Genomic DNA, 17013 nt, shown 5'->3' with positions numbered 1-17013 from the left:
CGTGCGCAAGCGCGGCAATGGGAGCAGGGCGCCGGGGGCGGGAGGCGGGGGGTCATACCCCTGGCTGATTACTTCCAAATCGTTCCCCTGGCTGATTACTTCTAACAGTTGGTCAGTAGATGCTCTTGGAATGTCTAAGTAAACAACTAAATAATCTGCTAAAACTGACATTTGCTTTCCTCTTTAGAATATTTAAATTTATTTCAGTTTATGGGTCAGTACCTGGCAGAGTGTATCCTCATTTGTTTTTTGACTAGGGAATGTGTCTTTTTTGTACAGTTAGACGTTTTCTTTTATTCCTAGTTTGCAAAGAATTGAAAAAATATATAATGGCTACTAAATTTTACTTTTTATTTTTTAATCACTAAATTTTATACTTTGAAATTTAAGATTAAGAGTTTTTTTCCCCCTCGTTATCATGGATGCCACTCTTTGTACACCTCACTCAGGCAAAATGATATTTTTCTTCTAATACATTGCTGAATTTGGAATAATAGTAATCTAGTTTTCTTCTGTATCAGGATTATGCTGTCCTCACAGGATGAGTGAGGAATTCAGCCATAACACTGCTGGGCTTGGTGCTTTCGTTGGTGGTTCTCATGTTCTGGGGCATCGTCAGTACTCTATAGGTTATTAGACTTGCAGTATTTGCATTCTTTTTGAGTTAATTTTTGAAATTTTCCAATAAGACATTTTTACATTTAGTTTTTTTTAAAATTTGAGAACTAAAAAATACAGGAAAGTATGTGGATTACATTTTTTAAAGTCCTGGGTACCCATCATCTAGAATTGACAATTATTACTAGTTTCTCATGTTTCCTTAAAACAATTTTTGAATATAAGAACTAAAGTATTTACAAATGAAGTGCATGTTCATTCTGTACCCATGTCCAGGTCCATTTTGTAATTCTCACTCCAAGGTAACATCTCTCATCAATTCAGTGTGTATCCATCCAACCCATGTTTTAATGCTTTTACATTAAATATTCATGTGTTTATGTGTTTTCAAATTTGTATAACTGGTACTAGGTTGGACATATTGTTCTTCTAACTTTCTCACTCAGCATTATATGAAGTTTATGTTTATATATATATATATATATATATATGAAGTTAGTTTACTTCTTTTAATTGTCACGTATTTTATTCTTTAAAAATATAAAACATTTTTCTATCTGGAATGGATAAATATCAATTGATAAACATTTAGTTCTTTCCAGGTTTTCACTGTTATGTACAACACTATAATTAACTTTCTTAAATATATTTTTATCTGATCTTGTAGAATTTTTTTCTATGATTTAACCCAGAGTGGACTGGCAGGGTTTTTGTGCGTACACATTTTTAATTGTGCTTTTTAATTGCTAATTGAGGTTAACTGTGTGTTCATATATTCATCATCTGAGTTTTTTTGTGAATTGTCTGTTAATTTTTGGTTATATATTTTTTTATTTTGTTTTTGTTTTCATCGAAGTTGATAACTCGTAGTTTAATAGGCCAAACAGTTCTACATAAATAGTTTTGAAAAAACAGTCCACTCTAGCACCCAATTTCTTATATTTCATTCTCCAGAGGTGACCATTTTCAACTCTTAGGTGTTTCTTTGGCCATTTATTTCTATTATCTGTATACCAAGCTTATAACAGTGTTACTCGGTTTCTCAACTTGAACATTATCTGTTCAAGTTTCCATAGTAGAAGGTAAAGTTCTCATGAGAAAAGGCAACAGTTTAATTCTCCTGCCTTCAGTAAATAAGTGTAATTGCCAGTCCCTCTCTCCCCATCTTCTCAATGTTATTTTACATTATTCTGTCTATATAAATGCTATTCAACACTGATCTGTGTATTATACCAGTTGCACAACTTTTTGCTTTTCCTCGTAGTTAATTGTTATCTAGTGTATTAGTTTCTCAGGCCTGCCAAAACAAATGACCACAAACTGATTGGCTTAAAAAAACAGAAATTTATTCTCTCATAGTTTTGGAAGCTAGAAATCCAAGATCAAGGTGTCAGAAAGGCTCTGTTCCTTGTGAAGGCTCTAGGCAAGAAGCTTTCCTTGCCTCTTCTAGCATCCTATGGTTACCAGCAAGCCTTGGCCTTCCTTGGCATGCTGCAGCCTAACTCCTGTTTCTGCGCGAATCCTCATATGGCCTTCTTTCCTGGATGTCTTTGTAGCTCCAAATCTCTCTCCTTATAAGCACACCGTCATTGAATTTAGGGCCCAACCTAATTCAGTATGACCTCATTTTAACTTGATTACATCTGCAAAGACCCTATTTGCAAATAAGGCACATATATATGGTGGGGGAATACAATTCAACCCACAACACCTAGTAATAACCACTTTTTTTATTTGCATGGTTTTCTGTATATCACAATTTAGCCCTCACATCTCTTCTAATTGTTTCCCCTCTGCTCCTCCCCTCCCTGCTCAATACATTTAAAGACTTTGAGTATTATTATTATTTCTGTCTCATCTATTTAGGCAATGATATTATGTCTCTGGGGTTCATCCCTTGGTTTTACCTCTTCAGCTCCATCCTCAGGCTAGCCCTTCTACTGGTACCAAGATGGCTGTATCTTTATAGCCTCACACCACCAAATTCAGTGGAAGAGTCTTTTCTAGTTGCTTGAACTAAAGTCCTATCATTCATCCCTTTTTATTGGCTCCAAATGGATCATGTGCTCATGCTCGAATCCATCCTCTGGCCAAGTAGTAAAGTGATCTCCTTGGGGTCTGGGGTGGGGACTCAGCACAACCAGAGAGCCAGAATGGTACCTCCAGAGCAAAACTATGGTACTGATTAGTGTGCTGGGCAAAAAAAACCCAAAATGTCTACTACATGGAAATTTCTCATACATGGTTGGTAGTTATTTTCCTCCAGTTTGTTATTGCCTTTGCTTTTGTTCACAGTATTTTTTGCTATGCAGATATTTAAAAACTATAAAAATTTTTTTGGACTTCTTATTCATGTATTGTGCTTAAAATGTCTTTCCCAGTCTCTGCTCTTGAAAAGAAAGTTCATTTCTGATTTCAAAGTATAAAATTACTACCTTATTAATTAGGTCTTTACATCTTCTAGAATCTTATTTTATATCTACTTGATCTATTATGGCCTGAAGGAAGTAACGTTCATATTGAGGGGGAAAAATACATTTGACAAAATTTATTTTTGTTCTTCTGATGTTGCTGTTAATATTCTTGTACTAGAATGATCTCAATTAAAAGTATTGAAAAGAACCTCTCCAGTACTGAATGGCCAGTACAGTAAATGATAGGGTTACCTGCCAGCACAGCTATGTTTGTATCAGCCAGCTGAATTGTCAAGATGATTACTCATCCACTGGATAATTTCACAACCCTCTTCTTAAATTTTGTTACTTTGGACACATTCTATCCTGGAAACAAAATCTAGGCTCCATAATACATTTGGAAATAGTAGATTCATGTCTTTTTTTCCAGCTGGTACTGGTAGAGTTTACACACTTACTCCTGCACCATAGGAACAGCTGCTTGAAAAGCTGAAGTGTGCGTTTAGTTCCATTTCTTTGGCACAATAGAAAGTCACGTAAAAGAGAGAGACTCTCAGCCTGTCCGTAGTTGGAAAATTAATTCTTTTAAGTGCTTTTAAAAAATCTCTACAGGTGGTCAGATCTTATGAACTTAGGACCAGCAATGACCTCATCACCTTCAGCTGCTCTAAAAGTTATCTTTGGCTGCTGCATGCTTTATGAAATCTTGTTAATTATGATTGTTTTTCCTAGTTAAAAGTCCTTCTGGATAAATTTTTATAAAACATTTATTTTTATCACTTACATAACTACATAAAGTATTTTTATTGGTGTCAAAATGTCATGTTATTGCCAAACAGATTTCATTACAATTTCTAGAAATTATTGGAAAGTTAATATTCACAGTTTAATGGCACTCTTGCTGTAGTATTAAATCGTGCTTTATTGAAATTCACAACACAAGTCTTAATTACATTGTGTTTATATAGAATAAAACTCAGAATAGACAGCTTTTCCAGTTAATCTCTACGGCGAATGGCTACACTTGCCTTTTTTTTTTTTTAAACAGACAAATTGTGAATGAAATTCATTGTTTTTCTGAAACCGAGTTTTCACTAAAATGATTGTTAGACATACTCATTCAGGGGAGCTTGGGAATGACCAAAGGGCTGACTTTGGTCAGATCTGCCAGAGCATTTACTTTCTCTGGGGTTCTTCTTTGCTGGGATCTTGTGTATTCTTTCATATGGATTGAATTGTGTCCCACCCTCAGCAACCCCCAAATTTTTATGTTGAAGCCATAACCACCAACGTGATGGTATTTGGAGATGGGGCTTCAGGAGGTCATTAGGTTTAGATGAGGTCATGTGAGGGCAGGCCCTAATGATGGAATTAATGTTCTTACCAGTAGGGATAACAGAGAGCTGTCTGTCTGTCTGTCTGTCTGTCTGTCTCTGCCATATGAGCACACAGTGAGAAGGCTTCCATCTGCAGAACTCGACCATGCTGGCACCGTGATCTCAGACTTCTGGTCTCTAGAACAGTGTTGCTTAAGCCACTCAGACTATGACATTTTGTTACGACAGCCCAAGGTGACTAATACATCCCCCAAGGACAAGAAGGTTAGAGCCTGAGCACATTCAAAAGGTGCAGTGGGGGATTCATACGGTGGTCCGGGTGGTCCAGGAAGATGTTTTAAAATTTCAATTACTGCCTCATTACTCTCTTTTAGTGTATAAATAGAACCTCAGAAGAAGGTTAAGTCGAAGAGACAACAGTAAAAGAACGGCATTCCAGTGGAATCAATGAGTAATTTGTAAGTAAAATGACCATTTTGCCCATACTGATTTGCTAAGAAGGGAAATTTTAAAAATTGTTATTCTTCAGAAAGTTGAATTTATAGTTTAAGTTATAGAATGTTCTGAGCTGGGCACTATGCCTTTCTCATAATGTTCTCATTAAATATTTGTTGATTTGATTTAAAATGTTTTCTACTTTATGACATAAATTTAGTAGAGTAGGATTCCTGTTAAATCCTTTATTATTTGTGAGAAAGTATACCTTTATGCCTACTCATGATAGGTGTGGCACTAATTAGTTGGAACTGAGGGTGAAGGTTTGTTCTGGAAATTTGGAAAAGCAGCTTAAAAATAGATAATACATACCTGGAGAGTCTTTCTCTCCAGCCTCTACTCAGATACCTATTATTTTGTATTTCACTAAATCATCAGAACATATATTTAAATTCCTTTGTTCCAGTTTTATTGAGATATAATTGACATATAGACTGTATAAGTTGAAGGTAATTTGATATTACCATGAACTACAGTGAGTTAACATCTATCATCTTTCATGATCATAGGGTTTTTTTCTTTGTGATGAGACCTTTTAAGATCTACTCTTAGCAACTTTCAAATATACAATACAGTATTATTAATTATAGTCACCGTGTCGTACTTTACAGCCACAGGACTTATTTATCTTATAACTGGTAGTTTGTACCTTTTGACCTCATTGTACCTTTTGAATTGGGTAAAGGTTGAAAGGTACAAAATTCCAGTTTAAATTACTTTCAGAAACTGCCAAATCCTACTTACTAAAAACAATTGCCAAGGCAAGGAAACAAATTCTCTAGAACCTCCAGACAGAATGCAGCCCTGCCAGTGTATTTTAAACTTCTGATCTCGTGAATTGTAAAATAATAAATTTGTGTTGTTTTTAAGTCACTATGTTTGTGGTAGTTTTTTACAGCAGAAAAATACAACATCAATAACCACTGATTTATTTTCTTAGCATGTTACAACTAATACCAATGAAAAGTAATTTGAACTTTAGGTACTGGTTTTCAGTCTCTAAAGAAACAAGCATGGCAGATGTAAAAGACTGGCCAACTTAAACTTCTGACATGTACTGGCACATCTAAAGCTGAGAGAGCTGGTAGTGAGCATACAGTGCTTATCCAGTCCTTTAATGCCCACCCCTTTAGATCTGCGCTGTCTGCCTACCTGGAGCTACTAAACACTGGAAACACAGCCAGTATGAAATGAGATGTGCTGCAGATGTAAACAAAACACCATGAATTTTGTAAAGAAGAATGTAAAATATCTCAATAATTTTTTACTGTTGACCACATGTTGAAATGATACTATTTTGGATATATTGGGTTAAATAAAATATGTTATTAAATTTCAATTTTTTTTTACTTTTTGAATGTAAAATGAGAAAGTTTAAATTACATTTGTGGGTCGTATTATGTTTCAATTAGACAGTGTTGCTCTAAACCGATGAATTCTATGTAGTGATATAATTAACATAGTATAGATTATTTACCATGTCAATATGTTACTCAGTAATAAATATAGCAGTCCTGTTGAGAGAGTTAGTGGGCTTATTTTATGCATTTTAAAACTAATATCTCCATTTTTTATAGTCACATCCTCCTAGAGTCTGTTGTCCACAATCTCAAGTTAAATCGTGATGAGTTAAGTCAGACTTTGAAAAATGATCTGGTGAGATTGGAGGAAATACTGTTGGCAGCTTGATGGTGACATTTTTGTATGGGGAAAGGTAGAGTTTTCTGTGATAGATGAGAGTCACCTTTGCACTTTTTTTTTTTTTAATCAGGAAAAGAAAGGTAGTCTATAAATATGAAGACATTGTTACTTTGAAAATCTTGATTTTAGGTAATGTTTCTTTGTTAAATCAAAAACATATTTTTCCCCTGGTGTAGGAATACTCACAGGAAAGGCTTAGAAATAAAAAGAAGAGGCAGCTTGCCTGAATGAAATCATCCAATTGAAGCCATTAGGAAAAATCGAAAACTTCTGGATTCACTAACACAAATGTGTCTGGATAAGAACAGAACATACTATCAAATGAGTTATTAGCTTACAGCTGCCTAGACCTGCTGCACCTCTAGATGGTTAAGGAATATGGGCAGAACACGTGTGACAGCTTCAACATTTGGGACACACATGCTTTTTCACCTGCAGGCAGTAGGGATAGATTTAAATCACTCAGATCTTTTTGTCTTCTCACAAAGACCTTGTGGACATCACATCTTTCTTTTTCTGAAGAAATAGAATTTCTTTTGAAATCCAGTCAATGTTTCATGAAGGCATCTAGCCAGTGTAATTTCCTGGACCAGATTAATGTTTGTAAGATCAAGAAATCTTAGGAAACTAAACAGAATCTGTAAGCAATTATATTTTGGGTGGTGATTACCTTAGAGTTGAGTGCGGAAAAAACTATATGTGTGTTGTTAGGAATATATATATGTTTGTGTTTGTATAGATAGAATATCTATGTGTGTAGATTTACATATCGAATATACACATATAGAGTTATATGAATGCAAAAGCAAAGTGACAAATATTTGGTAAATGACAGATATTGCCTTCTGGTACTCCATGCCATTTTAGGCCAAACGTCATCTAGGACATGAAGTTCATAATTTGTCTTTAGGCACGAGCAAATCTATATATGAAAAATTTATACAAACTTTAAAATTTTAATAAATGAATAAATGTTATAAATGATTTTAGTGGAAGGAATTCCTCTTAAATTACTTGGATTATCATCTGCACCCCCATTTGTTCACTTTATTTTTTAGGGGTTGCCACTCCCGGCATCTCCTGTTCGGTGTACTGACCGTGTAGAGTGGTCTATAATAAAATGGTAACTTTTGAAAGGTTTACCCACTTCCCGATAATATCACTGTGTACATTTATCATCATGATGTATGTACAAGAAATTTATCAGGGAGTAGGGAAATCTTTTCAAGGAACATTTTGATTGGATGGAAGTCAGCTACCAGAGGCTAATATCCAACTGGACTTCCAGCAGCAAATGTCGTTTCTTTCCCAGTAGGCGGTGGAATATAACTTTCTTGGCTTGCCAAGACTATAAAAACATCCCATTCATTAAAATAACTTAGCTTTAATGATTTAAGTAAATAGTTCCCCTGATTTGTTAAATAAAATTCCAATTAGATATAAATGCACTTAGGCAGAATCTCGTGTAAGTGGTTAACCCCAATCCAGGACTGTTTTTATATTGCAGACCAGGTACTTCAAGCCTAAGTGCCCTTGGTTAAAGTTGTCAGGGCATGAGGCTGAGTGAGGACACAGCTTTACCTGCCTTGGGGCACTGCTGAGACTGGTTGGCACTCCTGGAGCCATAAAACCTTTTATTATTTTTCTGCATATATTATGCCATGGAATCGTGTGGCCTTCTGGGGCTTTACTGCTTGTAAAATGGCACAACATTTTTGTTGGCTGAAGTGCAAGGTGAGAATTGCTCATCACCCTTGCAGAGCAACTGGAGACCTCTTTCAGGGTTCATTGGTTAATCTGCACTGGAAGGTAGTTAATGAGCCCATGGAGAAATGCTAACATTAAATTAAAATATGTGAACGAGGATTCCTACTAGCATCTGATGAGCTAGATGTATTGAGAATCAGAATTCAGGGAAGGATCCAAGTGTTGTGTTCTTTTGTGAGGCATGCAGAACTCATTTTTATTGATGAAAATTAAGTCCACAGGGCTGAGTGCCACGAATAAGTCAGAGGTTGGAACCCTTTGGCTTAACTTTATTGGCCAAAGAGTTTCTCTACAGAGATGCTTGCTTGCCCTCCTGTAAGAACATTCATTACTTTCATACATAATCGATATACATATTTTTGGATATAGTTTCACGTCATTTAAAAAAAATCCAGCTTCTTAATGATATAGAATTTATGGATGGAATAAAATCAAATGCTTAAAATTTATTCCCATGCAATACGGAATTGGTCTTGGGGAAAAAAGTGATCTTTAGGCTGATAGGTAAGTCATGGTACTAAATATCTCTTTTTGGCAGGTCCTACTGAATTCTTAAGATTCTCAATGCTTATAATTGAGCCAGTTGGAGTAGCCAAAAGAGTAAAAGGCAGTATAATGTAGCAATTATAAATAAAGCTCTGGAATCAGCAGATCAGACGCCAAATCCCTATTAATTTAATAGTGTATAGTATAACAAAATAGTTTATTATTCTACTAATTAGAATTTATTCTACCAAATAGAAGTATATTCTACTAAATAGAATTTAGTAGTATGTAATATAGCAAAATAATTGTGCAGATTTTTATTCCGCTCTTTTGGTTGTAAAGACTAGATAGTCACCTATTCCAATAATTAAGAAGAAATAAATGCAGCAGTATACACACATTGTTTAACAAGAAAGTCTCAGAAACCCAAGAGCAGAGTTCATAGCAGAACAAACCCTGTGATACGTGGAACAGGAACTGGTAAATGATTTGGAATCCAAAACAAGTCTGGGATCCTCAGGAGTAGGAGTCTATTCATTTCACTCTGGGTGCCCAACTTTAATATGAAGACACAATGCATCTAGTGTCTTCTCTATTCTTTCCTGGATACTAAATGGCCTGCTTCCTCCCCCTCCTCCCGCATCGCCCGCCGTATTTCTCTATTCAGATTCCTGAAGTAGGCATTCTGGTCTGTTTGGGTAAGCACTTATTGGCCAGGCAACATCTTAGTCCAGTGAACAGTCTGTAGATTGGCTGGCCATGGGACGAGTCTTTGCCCTTAACCCAAACAGGGAAGGGGAGGAGTTGGGGTTATTAAGGAACCTACTCCTTCAGCAGGGAGAATGGGTGGACAGCTTACTTTTGTTGGGTTGTAGGTATGACTGACAGTCTTTGACAGTTGGTTATGGCTGGGTTTGATCTGCTTATGATCTTATTTTCTGATATATTTCTCTACAACCATTGGGGTACAGATAGAAAGAAGACAAAGACTTCCTTTATTTGAGAGCACATCTTCCAAATGTCAGTGAATGGCAATGAAAATCAGATACATTTCCTAAGTAAGACCCAACCTTTTTTTTTTTTTTAGGCCAGGCAATCCTTGGTTGACCTCACAGATTGCAAGGACCTTGTCAGCTTCAGTCCTTGTATTTTTTCTTAGGCGAGGCAACCCTCGGTTGACCTCACAAATTGCCAGGATCTTGTCAGCTTACAATCTTTAATTTTATTTTATTTTATTTTTTATGCCTACAGCACCTGGTCTTCCCAGGTGGTCTCCCATCCAAGTACTAACCAGGCCCGACCCTGCTTAGCTTCCGAGATTAGATGGGATTGGGCTTGTTCAGGGTGGCATGGCCATAGACAAGATCCAGTCTTTTAAACTATTCACCACATACATGTAAAACAGAGGATTTCCTATAGATAAGTGATTGAACAGAATTAATTATAGGCAAAGAGTCAACTAGGTAATGAGGTTTTGTTGTCAGGGTCATTTCTCAAACCCAGAGCCATCTTACATCCTAGTAAATTAAAGACTTTGTAGTTTGGAAAGAAGAGGATGTGACTTAGAGTCAGGAGATACCCGTAAGTCCCACTTTTGCCCCATATCCTATAGGTTTGGTTAAACGAATGAGCTTATCTGACCCTTAACTTTCTCATCATAAAATGTAACTGTCATACAAGGTCGTTTTAATACTATATGAAATAGATAGGCATATGATACATGTTACTTAATAAATAATCTAAAAAAATCAGAGGTAGAAGGTTACAGATGTGGAAACTGAGGTCCAGAGATGCTGTTACACTTGTTTAAATTCAACCGACTATTTAATTGCAGTCAAAACTAGAATCCAGGTCTCATGACTTCCCAGGTCAGTGGTCTTGCAAGCTTCTCAGTTTCTCTGTAATTTTCAAAACTTGCTCTTCAGAAAGATTGTGCATACATATGTAAAGTTATAGCTTCCAGTTTTTTTTTAATGAACAAAACATATTTTTGTAATTAGACTAAAAATCCCTGATGTTCGTTTTCAAAAAACAAAAAAAGAAAGAAAAAAATATTAATTCTTATTTACTGTGAAGAGTAAGTAAAAATTAAACAGTCTAAATTACTAACTATCCTTGAGGAACATGTGTTTTAATAGTAATTCAAGTCTTGAAGGAGTGAAACTAGGTAGGCACCCCTGGGCCGCCCTGGCCCCTTGCAGTCATTCTGGCCACATGATTACCTCCTGTAGCTCTAAAGCTGAGAGGAGTGCCAAGCCTTCTAAATGGCAGTCAGATGATCCAGACTGAACAGCCATGAAACCCAAGGTGATCTGGGCTTACCTGGCTAAAATCGCAATCTGGAATTGTGCTCCATGCCATGCATTCCTCTGCCTCATGAGCAAAACATGGCATGGCGCAGTGGAAACTTCATGTAATCCATTATATTTTCAATTACCAAGGCACTGACTTTTGAGAAATGTTAGAGGATGCGATTCTGGATCTTTTTAGCAGAATACAATTGGTTTGTCCACATAATTGTTATTTTCTTTGCCTGGGAGTGCAAGACTTGATTTTCTTCCTTCTTAATATTTTTTATTTTTCAATTATAGTTGGCATACAATACTAAATTGTTTTCAGGTGTATAACATAATGATTAGACATTTATACAACTTATGAAATGATCACCCCGATAAATCTAGTATCCATCTGACCCCGTACATAGTTATTACAATATTATTGACTGTATTCCTTATTCTATACTTTACATCTCCATGACTATTTTGTAACTACCAAAATTGTACTTCTTAATCCCTTCCTCCTTTTAACCCACTCCCTCAACCCCGCTCCCATCTGGTAATCCTCAAAATGTTCTCTGTATCTATGAGTTTGTTTCAGTTATATTTGTTTATTTTGTTCTTTGGATACCACATGTAAGTGAAATCATATGTGTTTGTCTTTCTCTATCTGACTTACTCCACCCAGCACAGTACCCTCTAGGTCCATCTATATTGTTGCAGATGTAAAGATTTCATGTCATTCATTCATTCATTCATTCATTCATTTATTTTTATAGCTGAGTAATAGTCCATTGTATATATGTACCACCTCTTTGTATGCTCATCCATTGATGGACACCCAGATTGCCTTCATATCTTGGTTCTTGTAAATAATGCTGCAATGAACATATGGATGCACATGTCCCTTCACAGTAGTATTTTGGTTTCTTCATGTAATACCCATAAGTGGGATTACTCAGTCCTTCTTTGTCACTTGTTGTTGCCTTTGTTTTAAAGTCTACTTTGTTTGGTATAAATATTGCTACCCTAGATTTTTTTTTTTAATTTCCATTTTCATGAAGTATCTTTTTCCATCCCTTTACTTTCAGTCTGTGTCTGTCTTTTGATTTGAAGTGAGTCTCTTGTAGGCAGCACATGTAAGGATCTGTTTTCTTATCCATTCAGCCACCCTATCTTTTGCTTGCAGCATTTAATTCTTTTCATTTGAAGTACTTGTTGACAGACATGTAGTTATTGCCATTTTATTATTTATATTTTTGATAAATTTTTTTCTTCTTCTAAAGAAGTCTCTCCAACATTCCCTTTAATACTGGCTTGGTGGTAATGAACTCTTTTAGCCTTTTCTTGTCTGGGAAGCTCTTATCTATCCTTTGATTCGAAATGATAGCTTTGCCGGGTAGAGTCATCTTGGTTGTAGGTCTTTGCTTTTCATCAGTTTGAATATTTCGTGCCAATCCCTGCTGGCCTGCAAAGTTTTTGTTGAGAAATCGCTGACAGTCTCATGGGAGCTCCCTTTTAAGATTCTCTCTTTAAGATTCTGCTTTTAAGATTCTCTCTTTGTCTTTAACCTTTGGTATTTTTTTTTAAATATGCAACAAGTAAGAGCCATTGTGGTCTCTGTTAGACTTAAGCTCTGTTGCATTTCTTTTTTTTCTTTTTCTTTTTAAACTCCTATAGCACCTGGTATTCCTAGGTGGTCTCCCATCCAAGTACTAACCAGGCCCAACCCTGCTTAGCTTCCGAGATCAGACAAAATCAGGCTTGTTCAGGGTAGCATGGCCGTAGACAACCTTTGGCATTTTAATTATGATGTGTCTTGGTGTGGACGTCTTTGGGTTCATCTTTTTTGGGACTCTCTGAGCTTCTTGGGGTTTTATGTCTATTTCCTTCACCAGGTTAGGGAAATTTTCCATCATTATTTCTTCAAATAGGTTTTCAGTTTCTCGTTTTCTTTCTTCTCTGGTATCCCTATGATGTGAATGTTGGTGTGCTTGATGTTGTCTCAGAGGCCCCTTAAACTGCCATCATTTTTGTATTCTTTTTTCTTGTTGTTCTGGTTGGGTGTCCTCTACTACCCCATTCTCTAAATTGCTGATTTGATCCTCTGTTTCATCCAAGCTGTTGATTCCCTCTAATGTACTCTTCATCTCAGATATTGTTTCCTTCATTTCTGATGGTTATCTATGTTTTTTTCTTTGTTTATGTTTTCCATTTCCATTTTTATGTTTTCTAGCTCTTTGTTAAAGTTCTCACCAAATTCACCTACTCCTCCCCTAAGTTAATTGGGCATCCTTAAAACCAGCATTTTGAACTCTGCATCTGGTAAATTGCTTGTCTCCATTTTGTTTAGTTCTTTTTCTGGAGCTTTGTTCTGTTCTTTCATGTGGGACATGTTTCTTTGTTTCCCCATTTTGGCTGCCTCCCTGTGTTTGTTTCTATATATTAGGTAGGGCTCCTAAGTCTCCTGGTCTTAGTACAGTAGCTTTGTGTAGTAGGTATCCTGTGGGGCCCAGTGGCACAGTTTTCCCTGGTCACCTGAGCCAGGTGCTCGAGATGTGTCATGAGATGTGTGGGTTGTGTGTGCCCTCTTGTTGTAGTTGAGCCTTGGTTGCTATTTGCACATTAGTGGGAGGGATTGACCCTTGGGCTGATTGGTTGGGAGGATTGGCCACTGAGGGGCTGACCCTGTGGAGCAGGATTTACTTTCGCAGGGCTTTGGTACATGACCAGTCTGCCCTTCAGGTGTGTCCTCCTCAGAAGCAGCCCTGGATAGTGCTCCAGCACTGGGTGAAGCAGGCCACTGGGTGTGCTGGCCCATGGACCTCCTGGCAGGAGCCCAGCTGCAAGCCAAGTTCAGCTGCAGTCTGTGAACTTCTGAGGCCACCTGGTAGGAGTCACCAAGCAATCCTCAGATGCCACTCGTGCTGGGCTTATAGGTGCCTTGAAAGGCCAAGCCAGGAATTGAGGCCCGCTGCTGGTAGTGCTGGTCTTGGGGCTGCTCAGCAAGAGGTACAAGCCATACCAAGGTCAGGTGCTACTTCTTTGGATTTTGTGAGCCTTTAAGAGAGATTTTAGGAAAGTCCGTAGCATGAGCCAAGACAGGCCATTCGTGTAGAAAAGCCACTGGCAGGGGCTTGAGTGGGCCCAGAAGTTGGGAGAGGTGGGGTCTCAGGGAATCATCTGGGTGGAGTGACCTGTGTTAATCAGGTTGATGGAGCTCAGATATGGCCCTTGCTTTTGTCTGCGTGCCCAGAGTGGGGAGGGCCCAACAAACAAACAATGGATTCTGCCAGCAATTCTATCCAGGGTAGAAAAGCTGCCCCTCCAGCCCTCGCCCTGAGGCCAGACAACTCAGTTCCTCCCAGTGTGTCCTTGGTGCCTTTTGAGCTGCTCTCCACCGCTGGAGCTCAGAGCAAGTGAGATCACCAGCAAGTAAGTATGCGTATGTGCTCTTTAGAAGTAATGTCTGTGACTACCGTAGCCCTCTTTCTCACTTAGCCACAGTCTCCGTTGGTTTTCACAGCCGGAGGTTGTGGGGACTTCTCTTCCTGGCACTGGAATCCTGGGCTGGGGAGCTCAGTGTGGAACCAGGATCCCTCATCTCTTGGGGTGGGGGCATTCTGCAGCTAAGATAACACTCCTGTTTCTTGATCACCATATGTGGTTGTGGGACCAACAGGCTCCACCCATTCTATTAGTCTTGAGCTGACTGTTTATGTATGTCCTCAGTTGTAGAACTTCTGTTCAGCCAGACCTCAGGTGACTTCCAGTGGTGATGGTTCTATAGTTTGATTGTAACTTTGATGTGGTTGTGAAAGGAGGCAAGCACTGTGTCTAACTTCTACACCTTGACTGGAAGGGGAGTGTAAGATTTTTGAAGCATGTCTTCCTTCTTCCACTTACTATAATCCCCTCACAAACATTTATTGTCTATTTTTGCAAAGCACCATGGGACACACAAAATGGTATTTTATGTTCTCTTTCCTAATGGAGTCCATTTTCTTGTTGATGAGAATGAAGGCTCCATGAGTTCTAGGACCTTGTCTATCTCATTTGCTGTTGGGGTTCAGTGTCTAGAACAGTATCTGGCACACAGTAGGCATTTAGGAAATACTTGTGGAATACATAATGTATGTACCTACATCAGACATTAAGATCCTCACAGCTCTATGAGTCAGGAACTATTAACATTCCTATTTTGAAGATGGGGAAACTGAGATTTAGAGAGATTAAGTACTTTCCCAGCTATGATCCTTGGGCTTCATACCAAAGTCATCTGGCTTTTAGCCACTATGTCCACAAAGTCCTCACTCTTAGCCACTATGCTTTGTTGCTCCTTGGGGCAAAGACACTCTCTCTATGTTTTTGAAACTCAAATTGAGGGGTCTTTATAGTGGAATCACATTTGTGGTATAAACAGCGAGCAAGCTAGAAAGTTTTGAGGAGTCTGAAACAGGCGGGACCAAAACTGCCCTTGATATAGGAAAGATTTAAAAGGCTAGAAGTAGAGTTCATCTCTTCTTGACTTATAGTAGAAGATAACCTTGAAAATCCTCTTTATAATTATGATTATGCTATAATCTTATATACCATTATAATATTATCTTTCATCTTTAATCTAGTTTCATCACCTTAAATAGTTTGTATGAGCTAGAATCCAGTTTAGTTCATATTTCTAGCATGGCATCTTCACATTGATTTGAAAGGAATTGAATTATCAGGATGGTAAGCTCGATAGACTGGAGAAAGCTTACTACACTGAAATATCTTTACCAAATTTTTAGTTCTGATAAGCTTGCCTTTTTCACTCATTCTTTGTCTCCTCCCCTTCTTTTAAAGAAGTTCTAAAGAAAAAGAAAAAAAACAACTATTCATGTGAAATCATTTTTGACATCTTCAGAGATTTCTCTAGGTTCTGTCCTAAGCCTGACTGTTGTTTTCTTCTACCTACATTCTTCCTACACTTGAGGGATTTCAAAAAATGTGCTTCATTATTTAGACTTGTTTTAATTTTCTTTTAACATTTACTTTCTCTTGAGGTTAAGAACATTTTGTAAATTTGCAAATACCAAAAGTATTTTGCACACAACAAAATAGATTTAAGAAAACAGCCAGATCAGATTCAGAATATTTCCCCAAGGAGAGGAAGTGCACAAAATAGTCAAATGATTAATTGAAAAACAAAGCAAGAGAACTAAAATATTCCTGTGAACTAGCTCCTAAGGTATGCTCTTTTTCCATTAAGAAACACTGTCAAGTCTGCACTGTTTGTTTTTTGAAGTGAAACTTTGATGGAAAAATTAATAACTGAATATACTGTGTATTTCGCACTAACATTAACATTCTTTTTCTTGTCAAACATTTTGCTACCAGCTTAGGCATTTACCCTCAATGTGTTTTTCATCCTGTTCAGGTGTTCATTTTTCTTGTTCCCAACAAATGTACCAAAGTTTTCAAGTCAAGCTTCTTGAAAGGTAGAACAGGTCACCATATCTTTGTAGAGACTGATAATAAAAGCATATTTTCTTTTGTTCATCCATAATAAATAAAACAACTATTGGTTTGCATTTCACTCTATTAAGTAAGGTCTCCATACTCTGAGGATCTTATGTTGGTAAACAAGTCAGTTTTGGAGATGCCTGGTATCTGAAGAAAAGTGGCAAACCATGTATGATCTGATTCATAGGTTGATAAAGTGGTTGAAATCGCTAAATTTGACAAAATGACCAAAGTTGATAAATTGATACATATTTCCTGGGCACCGACTATACACAAAGCCAACTTCAAATTGAGATTCGAATTCTAGTAAACAGAGCAGAGGATGTAGGGGCTTGAGTACAGACCAAGTTTGGGATGTACTTTCTTTATACCCTGCCAGCAAATCATGAACAAGAATTAACACTTTCCAGCTTTTTG

At 37.3% G+C, this 17013-nt stretch overlaps 1 long non-coding RNA gene, 1 other non-coding gene and 1 pseudogene across 6 annotated transcripts in view; 1 reads left to right on the top strand and 2 right to left on the bottom strand.

The window, feature by feature from the left end:
• Window positions 1-2: 2 nt before the first annotated feature.
• Window positions 3-17013, top strand: part of LOC107195419 — a 279224-nt gene continuing 262213 nt past the window's right edge. For 2 of the 5 annotated variants that reach the window (XR_003045214.1, XR_003045211.1), the window contains exons 1-2: window positions 7-111; window positions 4744-4827. This is a non-coding gene — a long non-coding RNA (uncharacterized LOC107195419). Of the gene's footprint in view, window positions 112-4743; window positions 4828-17013 lie in introns of all 5 variants that reach the window. The other 3 variants (XR_003045213.1, XR_003045212.1, XR_003045215.1) reach the window with 3 other exon arrangements.
• LOC112476929 lies at window positions 10061-10179 on the bottom strand. Its single transcript, XR_003045255.1, has one exon. It is a non-coding gene; the product is annotated as a 5S ribosomal RNA (ribosomal RNA).
• Window positions 12766-12884, bottom strand: LOC112476826 (annotated as a pseudogene).

The sequence above is a fragment of the Pteropus alecto genome, unplaced genomic scaffold (genome assembly GCF_000325575.1).
Source record: "Pteropus alecto unplaced genomic scaffold, ASM32557v1 scaffold81, whole genome shotgun sequence".
In the NCBI taxonomy this organism is placed as follows: Eukaryota; Metazoa; Chordata; class Mammalia; order Chiroptera; family Pteropodidae; genus Pteropus; species Pteropus alecto.
Note: the sequence above shows the minus strand (reverse complement) of the source record. Positions and strands in the feature narration are given on the sequence as shown.